General features: G+C 28.2%; 1 long non-coding RNA gene across 1 annotated transcript; it reads left to right on the top strand.

The window, feature by feature from the left end:
- The first annotated feature begins 6,538 nt into the window (after nt 1-6,538).
- LOC122195680 (uncharacterized) lies at nt 6,539-7,309 on the top strand. Its single transcript, XR_006186203.1, has 2 exons — nt 6,539-6,779; nt 6,969-7,309. It is a non-coding gene; the product is annotated as an uncharacterized LOC122195680 (long non-coding RNA).
- The last annotated feature ends 695 nt before the right edge of the window (nt 7,310-8,004 follow it).

An 8,004-nucleotide genomic window follows, 5' to 3' on the forward strand; every position in this document is an offset into this window, starting at 1 on the left:
GTACATTTTGGCACGTGCACGAACAACGATAGATGCAATTCACTAAAAAAAATTATGGATTCAAATGATTCGGTTTTTTAAAATTCGGTTTCATAAAAACGAACAAAATGTTGACAAAATAACAAACAAATGTTAAAAAATGAAAGAAAATAGTAGAACGAAAGTGTCAGCAAAAAAATGAATATTATATATATATATATATATATATATATATATATATATATATATATATATAAAGAGAGAGAGAGAGAGAGAGAGAGAGAGAGAGAGAGAGAGAGAGAGAGAGAGAGAGACGAATAAAATGCCAAAAAAACGATTTAAAAAATAAAATAAATGATACTAATTCTTTAATAAATTAAATAAAAATAAAAGATATTAGTAACTAGGTGTGGGACCCATGTATTACATGCGTTTATTTAAAAAAAATTAAATATGAAATTTTAACAATTTGAAAAGTTTGAATTTATAAGAAAAATGAGAAATTTTTTGAAATTATTAAAATTAATGAGGCTTTAATGTATTGAATAAATTACATATATAAATCCTTTCTAATAAATACCTTACATATATATTATCTTACATATTAAATGTGAAATTTTAATTTAATAAAATAAAAAATACAATAAAATGACAAGTGGAAAATAGAAAATTTAAAAATTTTAAAAAATGTCATGTGTCTAAGTGAAGGAGAAGATGACATGTGTCAAAAAACATTTATTTATTAGAAGAGAGATTAAATGTTTGATGTTTGTTGTTCAGAAAAAAATTAGATGTTTGATGTTATGAAATAATAAATAATTTTTTTAAACATTTTTTTTAATAAGAAAAACGATTCACAATCAAAAATGGGCCACAATTATAAATGGGCTAAATAACTAATAAAGGCCATCCAAAACTATTGGATTATACAAATTTACGTACACTAATAATGGAAAGGTGTATTCCATATCATGTAGTTCCGATCACCCTAATTATTTAAAAGACACTATAAATCTATAATCAAATCAATTAATTCTTCTTGATCGATGCTAAAGTGCGCAACTATATGTATTCCCATCATTCATAGATAATCTTATTACCACGTAGACACAAGCACCCACTCATAGAAAAAAGTACACCAAGCTTTTTAGATGTATGTATAAAATTCTCCTTAAATAAATGTGTAGGTAGGTATTAGCCATATCAAAGTTGTTAAAATCTCGATTTTAATTTGATGATCTACGATTTTAAAATCCTACAAGTGAAAAACGATTACGATCATGATCACACTATGATCCCGATCTCACCTCTTTAGTTATATTATATAACCGAGTATCAAAAAACAGCTATTCAACTTGAAATCAAATATCACAAGTTGCAAGAAGTCTTTTAAAACATCATTATTTTATCAATTCATCTCGAGTTAAGAAGAACACACCTATAATAATTGCTTTGTGATCTTATGTTTTACATGTACATAATCAAAATGATCTTATTTCTAATTAAGAAGTTTTATTCTTAATGTTTATAGTTTGTAGCAACAAAAAATATAAGTGGTGATTAAGAAGTTAAAGTTGATTACCCTATCTTACGAATAAATTTGAATATGAGCTCATTTTGGTATGATCTTTCGATCCCGATCCGATCTTACGATTACGATTTTTCAAACCGTAAACGATCGTAAATAAAATCTCAATTTTGATAACATTTGAGCGGTATACTACTTTTGAAGTGAAAGGTTACCACATGGATGAAAAACCAATAACACCTAAAAAGAAAAAGAAACGAAAGTATAAAAATCAAAGAGCTCCAATAAAAAAAATAGTAAATTACATACAGCTTGGTTAAAATCGCCGGGTTTGTCCCTTTTTTGGGACCATTTTTTAATATCTAACAAATATAAAAAAAACATTTTATCCTTGTCATATTTTTAATAATTAAAACAAATACTAAATTAAAATTAAAAATCATTAAGTCCCACCATCCATACCTAATCCCTCCCTTTATCTCCTCACTACAAGAAATACAGACATTAGCGGCGATGACGACATGACCCTTTAGCGGCGACATATCAATATGTCGCTGCTAAAGGTACATGTCGCCGCTATTGGTGTCACCGCTAAAAGGACATGATTTGGATCCACGTTTTCATGATCTGGTAAACTATAACTATTTGATCTTGTTTCTAATCCAACGGGTTGGATGTTGATAATTGGAAGAAAACAATTGAGTATTTTCAAACGGACGAACACCGAGCTATTTCAGAAAGGAACAAAAAATTCTGTCAAATGCAAACGACCGTGAATCGTGAGGGGTCGAGTTCGTATAACAGTACTTACTATAAGAAGGTAACGTACGATATATGTCATTATTTATTTAAAATATAATCTAATTTTTAATGTTAAACAAAACCTTAAGAGAGTGGAAACGTTTCACAAGGCTCATACCGATAGGGATGTTGTATTTGTTAGTGTCGAGGTGGAACAACAATATGTAAGTATTTAATTATAATTTTATCATATAATTAAGTGTTTATTTATACTTAATTGTTAATCACTTTTGGGAAATACAAAATCGGTTAGTGGAAGAGCTCTTAGAACAAACACAAGGGCCAAAAGGTGAAAGACAGTTAACACCAGCTTAAGAAAGAGCTACTTTCGAACGATGTGGCCATATCACAGGCATTGGTCGGAAACCTTCTGCTATCCCGCTGATTTCACAGCCATTGCAACCACCACCACAACCATCACAACAATCACAGGTAAAACAAGATTATTTGATTTCAATAAATGCATGTTGATTTGGTAATTTTTGTTTATGGTGATTTCTAAAAGTTTTAGTAAATGGTTTTTTGTACCAAGTGCAACAAATAACAATGTACTTTGTTTTTTTGTCTTAGTTTAAAAATAGAAATGTACTTTGGCATCAATAAATGCATGTTGATTTGGTAATTATGCTTTAGTCCCAAGTGCAAGATATAATAATGTATTTTTGGTATTTTTTGTATTTTAAGTGTAAGAAATAGCAATGTACTTCGGTATTTCTTGTATTTAAGGTTCTTTAGCACAAATAGAGTAAAATTATTTAATTTCAAGTGTTTATATTTTAAGTGCAACAAATAGAAATGTACTTTGGTTTTTTGTCTCTTGTTTAAAAATGACAATGTACTTTGGCATCATAAAATGCATGTTGATTTGGTAATTTTGGTTTGTGGAGATTATTTGCTAAAACCTTTGGTAATTGTGTTTTTTTATCAAGTGCAAGAAATAGCAATGTACTTTGGTTTTTTTTTCTGTCTTAGTTTAAAAATAACAATGTACTTTGGCATCGATAAATGCATGTTGATTTGGTAATTGTGTTTTATCCCAAGTGTAAGAAATAAAAATGTACTTTTGGTATATCTGGTATTTAAGTGCAAGAAGTAGTAATGTACTTTGGTAGTTTTTGTTTATGTTTAATAATTTAACTTATAAGGTTATTTATGTTGTTATTTATTATGTAGTTGGAAAATCTTCGGTCAATACTCAACGATCCGACATGTAAGGATAAACTTTATGCACTTTTTCAATCGAGGAATAATCAATGAGGAAACGATGGAAACAAAGATGATGGTTCGTCAGATAATTAATTTGTGTTTTCTATGTTACACTTGTCGTCACACTTTGCTACTTGTTATAATTAATTAATTATTAAATTTTGGTTGTTTATTTTGGTATGAAATTAATTATAACATAATTTGATATTTAATCGGATTTTGTTATGTAACTTTTTTTTTTCTGTATTTAATGCCGTTATTTATCGGTTTTTTTATACCCAAATCGTTGATTAAAAAAATGAAAAATGTTATTACCGGCGACACTATTACTGGCGACAACAACATTAGCGGCGGTAATTGTCTTTACGGGCGATATTTTGATCAATAGCGACAGAGCAGTAGCGACAACTTTTTACTGGCGATGTATCACCACTATTACCTTTACCGACGACTTTTTTACTCTTTACCGACGACTTTTTTCGCCGTTAGTTACCTTTTTTTCTTGTAGTGCCTCCCCTATTCCTTTTCCTTAGATACAGAGATGATGTCATTCATCCTCTTTGTTGTTGTACATAAGCATCATAGTACATATCTGACTACATTCGATCGTGATTCAGCAGTTCCGACATCGGTCCAATGGAGGTCGAATGAGCTCTAGCCGTCTGTGGTCTTTTCACGTGCTTAAGTGAGATGAGAGAGAAATAGATGTTTAGAAGGGCTGAAGAGGTTGGATGTGGTGGTACGACACATTTTCTTATTTTCTAAATTTTCTTTATTTATAAATTATTAGATAAAATAAAAATTAGAAAATAAAATATAAAATGTAATATAGTTTTTTTTGGGAGCTAATTCGTAGACAACAATTTATGTTTTAAAATATTATATCGTACAACTATACAAAATATAAGTTGTGAATGGAAAAAAAGAAAATGACCTGCGAGGGTAATTACCTTTTCGTCTTGTTCACGTTTAGGTAACTTCATTTTTTTTGTATACATTTAACCATTAACTTGTTAAATATGTTCACATATTATCATTGTCACATACTATAACAGGTGACAATGGTAATATGTGAACATATTTAACCAATAAATGGTCAAATATGTACAAAAAAAAGTTGTCTAAATGTGAATAATTTTTTTTTTTACAATTTTCTTATTTTTTCTTTTAAATTTCTTACAGTATTTTTATGATATTTTTTTAAAGGTTTTTCTAACACAATGTTTTAAACTTTGCTTATAATTTTTTTTTCAATTTTTTTTATACTTGCATATACTTTTAATACAAGTGTTTTTAAACCAAATATTTTATAAATGTTTTAGAATTCTCTTACAAGTTTTTACTTGTTTTTTTACATTTTCATACAATTTTTCTATAACCCTCCTACATTTATTTCTAAACTTTCATTATAATATTTTTAAAGTGTTTCACAGATTTTGTATGATAATTTAATATTTTTTTATAACATTTTAAAATACTTTCATTAAATACTAGTTTAAAACATTATATTAAAAAAATTAAAAGTTTATAAACTTCTAAGTAAAAAGCATTAAAAATTTGGAATAATTTAAAAACATTTACATTATATAGATTTTTTTTGTTTCTTTTTTATTTGGTAAGTAATAGTTTCTTTTTAAATTTTTTAAAAGATACTCCATAATTATTGTAACATATTTAATTTTATTGTTAGATGTTATTTACTTTAAAAATATTGTATATGCTTCAAAACAAAAGAAAAAAAATTTAAGAGGCTATATAAAATATTTCACAAAACAAAAACATATTTATTAATTAAAAAATAAAGTTTAAAATTGATAAATATTTAGGAAATTATGGATATTTTAAAAATAACGTTTAAAAAAATAATACAAACAAATATGAAAAATAAAATCGCTATTAAAAGTGATGAAAATGACTCATCAGGGTAATTAATTTTTCGTTTTGTTTACATTTGAACAATTTTTTTTATACATATTTAACTTGTTAATTTGTTCACATATTACCATTGTCACCTGCTATAGCCGGTGACAATGTCAATATGTAAACACATATAACAAGTTAAATGCTGAAATGTGTACAAAAATAAAGAAGTTACCAAAATATAAATAAAACGACAAAGATGATTACACTTATAAGTCATTTGTCATGAAAAAAAGTGTTACTTAATAATTACTTTCATTTTTTTTATTTTTTATGTGTGTAAGCAACAAAAGACATAACAAAATCATACAATATAAAAAGCGAAAAAAAAAAGTCAAAACACTTAATTTTTACCAAACCCCAAGGGGCAATTAAAATAATTACTCAAAAAGAAAAGAAAATAGAAAGAAGTAAACAACGATGTTTGTTTGCACGTCAAAAAAAACCTTCGTCCTTCACCATCATGCTGTGATCCATGTGATATGCTTCACCAACAAAATAATACTTACATCAAAACACCCACACACACACCCATGTCATGCGATATGATTCACTCCGATCCAAGGATGGTACTAATTACATATACGCATGCATTTACTTATCAACGTCAAGAGAAGAATGGGTTAGAGAGAGTCTCACAAAACTAAAATTATTTTGTTGAATTAAAATTAATTCTGTAAGACAATGTCTTTTCTAATAAGTAGAAAAGTAATTTTACAAATAAAAATTAAAAATTACAATGCCTCTAATGTTGTAAAATAAGATACGCTTAATTTCAACATTTTTATTATGAGCCCCTTCAGAAAAAGTAAACACTAGTAATTAGATTTATAAACATTTGATTTTAGTGCTGGTTTTTGCTTTCTCATTAATTTATTGTTCACAGCCGAAAAGCATATATATTATTACTGATGAACAAAAAACCCTAATAATTAACTTGCTTTGTATATTTGTTTAATGTTTATGTTAATGGCGGTAATTTATTGATACTGTGATGAAATAGGTTCAACCTGTAGTAAAAAAGCTCAGGTTCAAACTTTTATATATCTCCTCTCTATTTAAACTCACATGCATCTAGCTCTCATCCCCTAGCTAACTAGCTAGCTTCTCATTTCAATCTCTGTTTATAAAACCCACCATTTATGTATTCAAGTAGCTAGGTAGCTTCTGTTTAATTTTGCAAACTCCTATTGGGATGTTGCACTCACTGCAACCCTATTTTTTTCCATTTCAAAACTCGGGTACAAGAGAAGACGATGGCATATATGGCGACTATATCTTGCCTCGATCATTGGAACGGGTGGACTCGGAATAATAGTTGTGGTTTGGGATGCTAATCTGCTTGGTAAAATCTATAATTTCTTTCTTAATTATATCTTTCAGATTTACTTGCAACTTCACTCTATTATTTTGTTTTGCATGGATTTAAAGTTAAAGAAAAACTCATGACATATTAATATATACCCCAACACATCAAGTCATCATTAATTAGTGTATCTCGGTCGGGTTAATCAACTAAATCTTGCAATCACAGGTTTAGCCGCGGCTAGTGGTTACATACGGTTCAACCGGTAGCTGATTCAGACTCTTTTTAGGGTGGTTGAACACACGAATTAAAGGTTGGATCTTGATTGATGGTATTGATATTTTGAAGATTGGGCTGCATGATTTGAGGTCTAAATTGGAGATAATTCCACAAGATCCAACTTTGTTTCAAGGAACTATGAGGACTAATCTTGATCCATTAGAAGAACATTCGGATTGTGAGATTTGGTAGGTGTTAAACAAGAGCCAGCTTGCAGATATTGTAAGACAGGATAAATTTACTCGATTGTAAAATTGTCAGCAAAATATAAAGTAAATTTTGGACTATGAGGACTAATCTTGATTCGTTAGAACTTAGAAGAGCATTCTTGGCACACCGGATATCTTTTACTTGTTTCGTATTGTACGATTGTACTTTGATAAATTTACTCATTGACAAAAATGCCAACCAAATATAAAGTAAGTTTCATGACTTGTTATATTTGGATATGTTTTTTAAAATATAACATATTAATATGAAAAAAGTTGAAAGTATAACTTCTATAATTTAATTATATCATTTATGATTTAGTTAAAGAACTGAAAATATAATAATGAAAGAAATATGTTATATACAATACAAATAAACAAAAGTATGTGTATTGATTTCTTGCTTCTGGTTCATATTTTTTTCATTATTTTCAAATTTAATGCAATAAATAGTTTGGAATTTTTTTGAATAACCACATGCAAAATATTTTTTTACTATAAAATTATTTAAAAAAAAAGACAAAATTGCACAAATGGTTCCTATGGTATGCATTTTTGGGGGTTTTGGTCCGAACCACGATTTTTTTGGCTTCGTGGTCCTTTTAGACTGTTTGTTTGTGAAAATGGTCCCTGTAGTTAGCTCCCGTGAAAAAGTATCCGTTAACCCCCCACGTGCCTTCCATGTGAGGGTATTTCCGTCTTTTTACTTCTTGGGACCATTTTTGCATAAGAATGTCAACGCTTCCTTTTATCTTTTATCCCTCATTTACATTCCC

This window comes from Lactuca sativa, chromosome 8 (genome assembly GCF_002870075.4).
Source record: "Lactuca sativa cultivar Salinas chromosome 8, Lsat_Salinas_v11, whole genome shotgun sequence".
NCBI lineage: Eukaryota > Viridiplantae > Streptophyta > Magnoliopsida > Asterales > Asteraceae > Lactuca > Lactuca sativa.